This window comes from Clupea harengus, chromosome 1 (assembly GCF_900700415.2).
Source record: "Clupea harengus chromosome 1, Ch_v2.0.2, whole genome shotgun sequence".
NCBI classification, from domain to species: domain Eukaryota; kingdom Metazoa; phylum Chordata; class Actinopteri; order Clupeiformes; family Clupeidae; genus Clupea; species Clupea harengus.
Genome location: NC_045152.1, coordinates 6,360,726 through 6,368,225, shown reverse-complemented (window position 1 = coordinate 6,368,225; position 7,500 = coordinate 6,360,726). Strand labels below are relative to the sequence as shown.

At 48.2% G+C, this 7,500-nt stretch overlaps 1 protein-coding gene across 8 annotated transcripts in view; it reads right to left on the bottom strand.

Annotated features, from left to right (window-relative positions):
* Positions 1 to 7,500, bottom strand: part of rbfox1 (RNA binding fox-1 homolog 1) — a 231,020-nt gene that overhangs the window by 61,679 nt on the left and 161,841 nt on the right. The window lies entirely within an intron of this gene.

The window sequence follows — 7,500 nt, the reverse complement described above, 5'->3', positions numbered from 1 at the left end:
CACACACACACACACACACAGAAGCACTCTCCTTCCACATCTGTCTACCTACCTACCTACACACACACACACACACACACACACACACACACACACACACACACACACACACACACACACACACACACACACCATTTCAAATTGGAGGCCAACACAAATTCCCACGCTCTGGCCATGTCTTGTTCATCCCGCACCGTCTCCGCGTGGCAAAAGCGATTGCCCCCGCGCCTCTCCACCGGCTCTGCCGTTAACCGGCTGCGCACGGCCGTATCGGCAGCGCAGAGGCAGGTGGCAGAGAGGGGGCCCGGCTGGCGGAGCCAAATTGATTTGAACATTGGCATCTCCGCAGCACCGCGCTTTAAGGTGCCGGGGCCGCTGTCAAACACTCTCTTCCAGCACAGCGGAGGGGAAGGGGAAGAGGAAGAAGGGGAAGAAGGAGAAGAAGGGGGAAAGAAATGTTGCTCGCAGGGGGTCATGAATATTCAGGGCCTGTGCAATCCCTCCTTCCTTCCTTCCTTCCTTCCTCAGCTTTAAGACCTTAGCCCTGAAGTGAGCCTCCGCATGAAGAAACAGAAGGGAGCAGCATTACCCCTTAAATTTGGAATTAATTCGTAAATCACCCAGACGCACATTTACATTGCCTCCCCCTCCCCCTCCTCTGAGCGTCCCCCTTTTTTTTCCCCTCCCGAGTTTCCTCCTCTCCTCTATCTTTACTCGCAAGGATCAAAAGAAAGAGATATATCATCACTTTAAATAGCCCGCAAATCAATACGCCCGCGTTAGCCTCAGACACCCCCCTCACCGACCCCCCCCCCCCCCCCCCCCCCCCCGGCGCGACCGAGCCCGGAGAATGGCAGGAGTTCATTTAGGTAATGGTGGCAGAGAGCCGCCTGTGGGGGGGGGGGGGGGGCATGGCCACGAGAGGACGAGCCCCTACAAAACATCAGAGCCCAACACTCCACTTAGAACGACGCAGAGTAAATCACAGACAATCCGTCTGCTTTCTCTTCCCCCGGCATCCACCCCCACTCTCATCCAGCTACTGAGGATGGGGAAGAGGGGGCTGGGGTAGAGTGAAGTGGAGTGAGGGGTGGGGGTGTGTGTGGGGGGGTTGGTAGGAAGCAGCCGGCGTTATCTGTAAGATGGAGGACGTCCCGGAGCGTGGGTACAGTGCCGTGCGCACAAGCCCCCGCCGATGAAAGGGAAGGATGCCGATGGATGCAGTCCCCCCCCCCCCCCCCCCCCATCCCAACCCCTCCCCTCTGCTGCAGTGTCTGGCTGCGAGAGCTGCGAGTCCATCTCTCCACTACAGCTGCTCTCTGGTAAGTCCCCGCATCAACACTACGCCAGAGACGGGATTCACCAGGAGTCCCAGTGACTCGCTGCAGAGAGACTGATTGTGAACACAACTCAAACGCTCCTCACCACAGCTTGAGCAGCATATATATTTTTGGCTAGGCGACACACTCAGAATTACGCATTGGATTGACTGGGAGAAAGCTTTTTAAAAAAAAAAAAATGTGTGAGCTAAATGCGTTTCGTTTTTTTTCACTGATTGTACAGGTTCAGTGTCACATTCAGTGTGAGCTATTTTTCCCCCTTTTTTGGTGCATTCCATGGCTCGTCACCAGCGAGTACGTCTCTCATATCAAAAATCACTTGCATAAATATCTTAATCCGGGCCCCCTACGGCGTGTTCAGATAGAACTGTGGATGTCATCAGTGCGTATCATGCTCTTGGGGAATAACCATGACGACTGCGATTGTGACATCACAGCCTGGCGAACAGCCCTTGATCTCTCTCTCTCTCACTCTCTCTCTCTCGTGGGATCTCCTGATGCTCCACTGGCCGGGCAAGTCTTGAAAGTTGATCTCAGGAAAAGAGGGATTTATTTTTCTACTTCTTATTCCTCTTCTTCCTTCACCACAGTGGTTCGGCAATCACAAACGAGTGCACGTGTCACAGAGATCAGAAATCATTCCCTATGAGCCTTTTTGGCAGCTATACATAAGGAACATTGAAGTGTCATCCAACAACTTCCTTTTACACACAAACACACACACACACACATACTCAATGTCAGCACCAAAACACAGTCCAGCTGATTTCCTTCCAAACACACACTCACACACACTCTGTATTTCCACAAGCTGAGCCCATGCAGAACAGAACAGTGTCTCCCTCCGTATCAGATGCTGAAACCCCAACCTGTGTATTTCATTCAGCTCATTCTTTCAAGGCAGATCCGTCCTCGTTTTGCCAATGTCACTGCGGATATCCACATATACAATGCAATTAAAGATAAGCCTAATCTTATACACCCACACAAAATCTTCATTTTCCCCTCTCCTATCAAAGCCAGGCGCGCGTGTGTGTGTGTGAGTGTGTGTATGTACAAGCAAGAGGATTAGCCAGAGACTTACATTCTTTAGAGTAAACTCACACACCACGCAGGATGTAAAGGCAACAAGGACCATGAGCAAACATGGCTTCATATACATTTAAAAGCATGTGAATATTAAATTAATCCCCCTTGGTTGTGAGCTGAATATAAAGAAGGAGGGAGAGGAAAAAACAAAGGTTTTTTTTTTTTTTCAATTGGCATGGTATGAAGTGGAAGGAGGCTGATTGAGAGACAAGCTGCACGGCGAGGCTCGCTCGTTATGCAGATGCACAAATGACATGCAGCGATAACTTTGAGCCGTCTTTACAAACCTGGCACCGTGGTCACCGAATGCGCAGGGAAGCCACTTTGAGGCTAGATCGTTCTCTAGCTACGTGAATATGCTACGCTTAAAAAAACATATTCTTCTGCGAGGTGAAATAACTGCAGCAGACTTTCCTTTCCCTTTTCACGAGGTTTGAAAGAAACCATCTCTGCAAAAGCACATGAATCCACGCTTACACAGCAGCCTCATTCTTCTCCCAGCCGCAAAAGGTGCTTTTGGCAGAAGCGTTAGAAAACCACAGAGTGCCACTGAGGCTTACACACAACACGCACTAATAAAAAAAACAACCTGATGAAATACACTGATTGTCTGCAAAAAGAGACTGTTCGAAAACAGCGATAAATAAAATCACTCGCTCATTATACTGTAGCCTTCCCAGGTCCCCAACAGGATGTTTTGGCAACATATGCAAATTTTGAGGGGGGATTTGACTTTATTTATTTATTTCAACACATCTGCTGAAGGTATTAATTCTAGTCTCTTATTTTAATACTTGGCTTTATGGCTTGTAATTGCATGATTTGCATTTTTTTCAGCCCATTATAAATAATCCGTGGCGTTACAAGGTTTCCCCTGCCAAGCTGGCACAGGTCTTCTTTTTAATCTTGTGAAACAGTTGCTTTATCTCCTTATTCAGCCTGGGATTTATCTTTCTTGTTGTTCCTCTGTGCTGTTGATGCGTAAATGTTTACAAAAGCAAGACACCATCATCTCAACATCCCCCCCCCGCCCCCTCCCTCCCTCTCCTTTCTGCTAATGTTGGAGTTCAAAGTATTAACACAATTATTGTAGTGCACTCACTTAGTGTTGTTGCAAACGCAGTGCAGCAGCCATCCCTCTCAGAGCGTCTTTGAATTGGCTTTTTAAAAAAATGAGTTACGTATCATGGATTCTCTTTGTGTGAGGGGAGATAATAAACATGGAGCTGCGACTCTGCATTTCTGGTTTTTATTCTTTTTTTTTGGTGTCAGTGTGCGATCATTCTCAGTCGACTGGGTTTCCCTGCTCCAATCTTCCACTCCCCTTCCCCCCCTTTTCCCCCTCATCCGCCCCCCTCCCCCTGCCGCCGCTCCCTCAGGGGCTTGGGACCAAAGCTGAAGCCCAACTCCCTTCTGCATCTGACACAATATCACATCCGCACAAATACAGTAGCGCCACTCAGCCAACACAATATCACATCCGCACAAATACAGTAGTGCCACTCAGCCAACACAATATCACATCCACACAAATACAGTAGTGCCACTCAGCCAACACAATATCACATCCGCACAAATACAGTAGTGCCACTCAGCCAACACAATATCACATCCGCACAAATACAGTAGTGCCACTCAGCCAACATCCGACACATTATCACATCAACACAAATACAGTAGTGCCACTCAGCCAACATCCGACACATTATCACATCCACACAAATACAGTAGTGCCACTCAGCCAACATCCGACACATTATCACATCCACACAAATACAGTAGTGCCACTCAGCCAACATCCGACACATTATCACATCCACACAAATACAGTAGCGCCACTCAGCCTTCTGCATCCGACACATTATCACATCCACACAAATACAGTAGCGCCACTCAGCCGTCACTCACCAGGCTGCTGGCTTTTAGTGCCTTTAAAATACACATGTATGCAAATGCACAGACATATACGTTCACATATGCTCAGAAAGAGACACACACATCTCCCCCTCCATCTCTCTCTGTATGTCTGTGTGTGTGCGTGTGTGTGTGTGTTTATAGTAAGAGGCAGCAATCCGAGGATGTGGCAGGGATCACATTTGTGGATGCACACTACACTACAGATAAAACAAAACGAAAAAAAAAACTGCAATCCATTGCAATACAGATAGCCATTGCCAGCACCAGCAGCACACAGCACCTAACTCCCAGGGAAAGTAACACTGTGTGGGGGCCTGGCCTGCCTGGCAGGATGGAGACACACTGAAGTGAAATGGAGAGTCAGATAGCGGCTGATGCTGCCACCTAACTGGCCCTGATCTGGCGTGGAGGAAGGCCATGTTTGTTTCAGAGTGAGCTGCCTTCTGTGGAGAGCAATGGAGCGCCTGACGCTTATGAGATGAGTGTTTCCCTAAGTGACAGAATGTGCAATTGCAGCGGTGCTAAAACCACTTAGCAAGCGGCGTGGCACGTGCCTTTGGTACATCTCTGTACCATCTACACCGCTCTCTTCACTAGATGCTCATCGTCTTAGGAATTTCCAGCGAGGCCGATTCACACTCACAGGCAGAAATAAAACAGAGCATTTTTATCTTACCTAAAACTGCTTCGCATTTTGCATGCAGCTGTAAGCAGTGTCGTGAAGGGGGTGGGGGGTGGTATGAGAGTGTGTGTGAGTCGGGGGGGGGGGGGGGGGTGGATGATCATAAAAACACAACAATTTGATATTCTCTCATGTAAAATTCATGCCCAATATGGCTGCATTTCAAAGAGGAGCATTCAGAGGAGAGAGAGGGAGAGAGGGAGAGGGAGAGAGAGGGAGAGAGAGAGAGAGGGAGAGAGAGAGTAGCGTGCCACGCTTGGCGCCTAATGACTGGTAAAGCAAACGGGAGTCATCTGGCACGTGGAGCACCCTGTGAGTGCCCAGCAGGTCCTCTGCAGCGCTGTCCTTGCCCCTGTTTCTCGTCCTGTCCCCATCCCCGTCCCTGGCCACCAAATACTCTGGCCTACGCTGTCCTGTCCCCGTCCCCATCCCCGTCCACCAACACTCTGGCCTACGCTGTCCCTGTCCTGCTTCAGCCAAGTCCTGACCCTCCCCTCCACCCCTTCTCCTGCAACAACAACAACACCACTCATCAATTAGTTTTGGCCTGGTTGCCATCACACCATCATAGGAGGCCAGAAAGAGAGAGAGAGAAAGACAGAGAGAGAGTGAATGGGAGGTTAAGCGTGTGTGTGTGTGTGTGTGTGTGTTCTGTGTGTGTCGTATGTGTGTGTATGTAAGTGAGCGACTGCCAGAGAGGGAGAGAGAGTAGCCTTGCGCCTGCCGCGTCTGAACGCCCCTGTCGGCTGTTTGTCAGTCAAACCTGGCAGGGCAGGACGAGGCCCCGGGTCATCTGTCTGCGACGCTTGAAGCCAGGGATGCCGCAGCAGAGGTGCTGAGCCCACAACTAATCACCGGCAGCCTCCAGCGCGCCTGCACCGGACGCCCCACAAACACACACACCAACACACACACACACACACACACACACACACCAACACACACACACACACACACCAACACACCAACACACACACACACACACACACACACACCAACACACACACACACACACACACACACACCAACACACACACACACACACACACACACCAACACACACACACCGACGATGCTCGACTGACTTGTGTAACAGCAATATGTACAGGCGTCAGGTAAAAAAAAAGCAATCAAATGACGATGTTTTCATAAGGTTACTGACTCATTGAAAATGTGTCTGAGGTGTCTGTGGGGACTCAGGCTGGCAGAATGCAGTTTGTTATGGTTGGCGTAGGGAGAGACGCTGCATAAGCTCTTCCAGCCCAAACACAAAACACCAACATTGACAAAAACTGGCAGACTGTGTCCTTTCACAGAATCTGTGACATTGACTACAATTTGACTAAATTGTATACATTGTACAAAGTGTAAAGAAAACCATTTTTAAACTTCTAACAAAATAATTATGATTTCTTCTAACAATTTGAAATAATATATATGGTATAGCTATGGTAGGTATTATAGTAAAAAATAATTGCTTTCATAACTCAAAATAATCATCATGAAAAATATTACACAATTATAAAACAGAAATAAATAATAATACAAAATTCTGACGCCATTGTAGCTTTGATCCTGTCATCTTGTGACAAATCTAGTGATCTAGTCAAAATAGTGCAAAAATAGTGTCAAAATCAAGTGTCGTTATTTATAATGGGCAAAAAAAAAAATGCATGTCAACATCTCCAAAAGTGATCTGGAATTGCAGTGTGTGAGGACTGCACTACCCTATTCCTCTATCCTTATAATAGGCTATCCACTATGTTGAAGAAATGATTAAGTTGTTTTTAAGGCCAATTTCAACACAGTGAAAATCAACACGATCATTTCTACAGCAAGGCAGTAATCAGTATCCAAACACACAGAGGAACTAGTTTGGGGTGCTTACGCAACAACAACAACTACAGCAACAAAACATGACAAATGAAAACATAAATCCTAGTGTGTTCAATTATCCACCATTGACTTTCATTTCCAGAATTCCCATTCTTCCAGTCGCGGCAGCCGTCTCTCTCTATGGTCTCTATTAGCTGGCTTTAAGGGAAGCCCGGTGTTTAGCAACAAAGACATTTAGCGTCCGGTGTGGTGGGCGATCACATTGCCGAGACTGAGGTATTCTCCCTCATTTGTGCGTGTGCGCGCGCACACACACACACACACACACACACACTCTCTCACTAAAGCAGTTGCACTCCTTCTGTTTGTTCACCCACAAACACACTCGCACACACACACGCACAAGTACATGATTTCAGTACGAGCATACACACATGCACACATATATACCAGCACACTCCCTTAAGTTTAAAAAAAAAAAAAAAGCAGATACCCCCCTTATGTGCTTTATAGGTCAGTCTTAGTTCCAGGCATACTCCGATTGAACATTTCATTACCCCGGCATCACTCCCCCCCCCCCCATCCCACTCCCCCCGCCCCCCATCTCTCTCCCGCCCGCCTTCTGCCCACCCACCC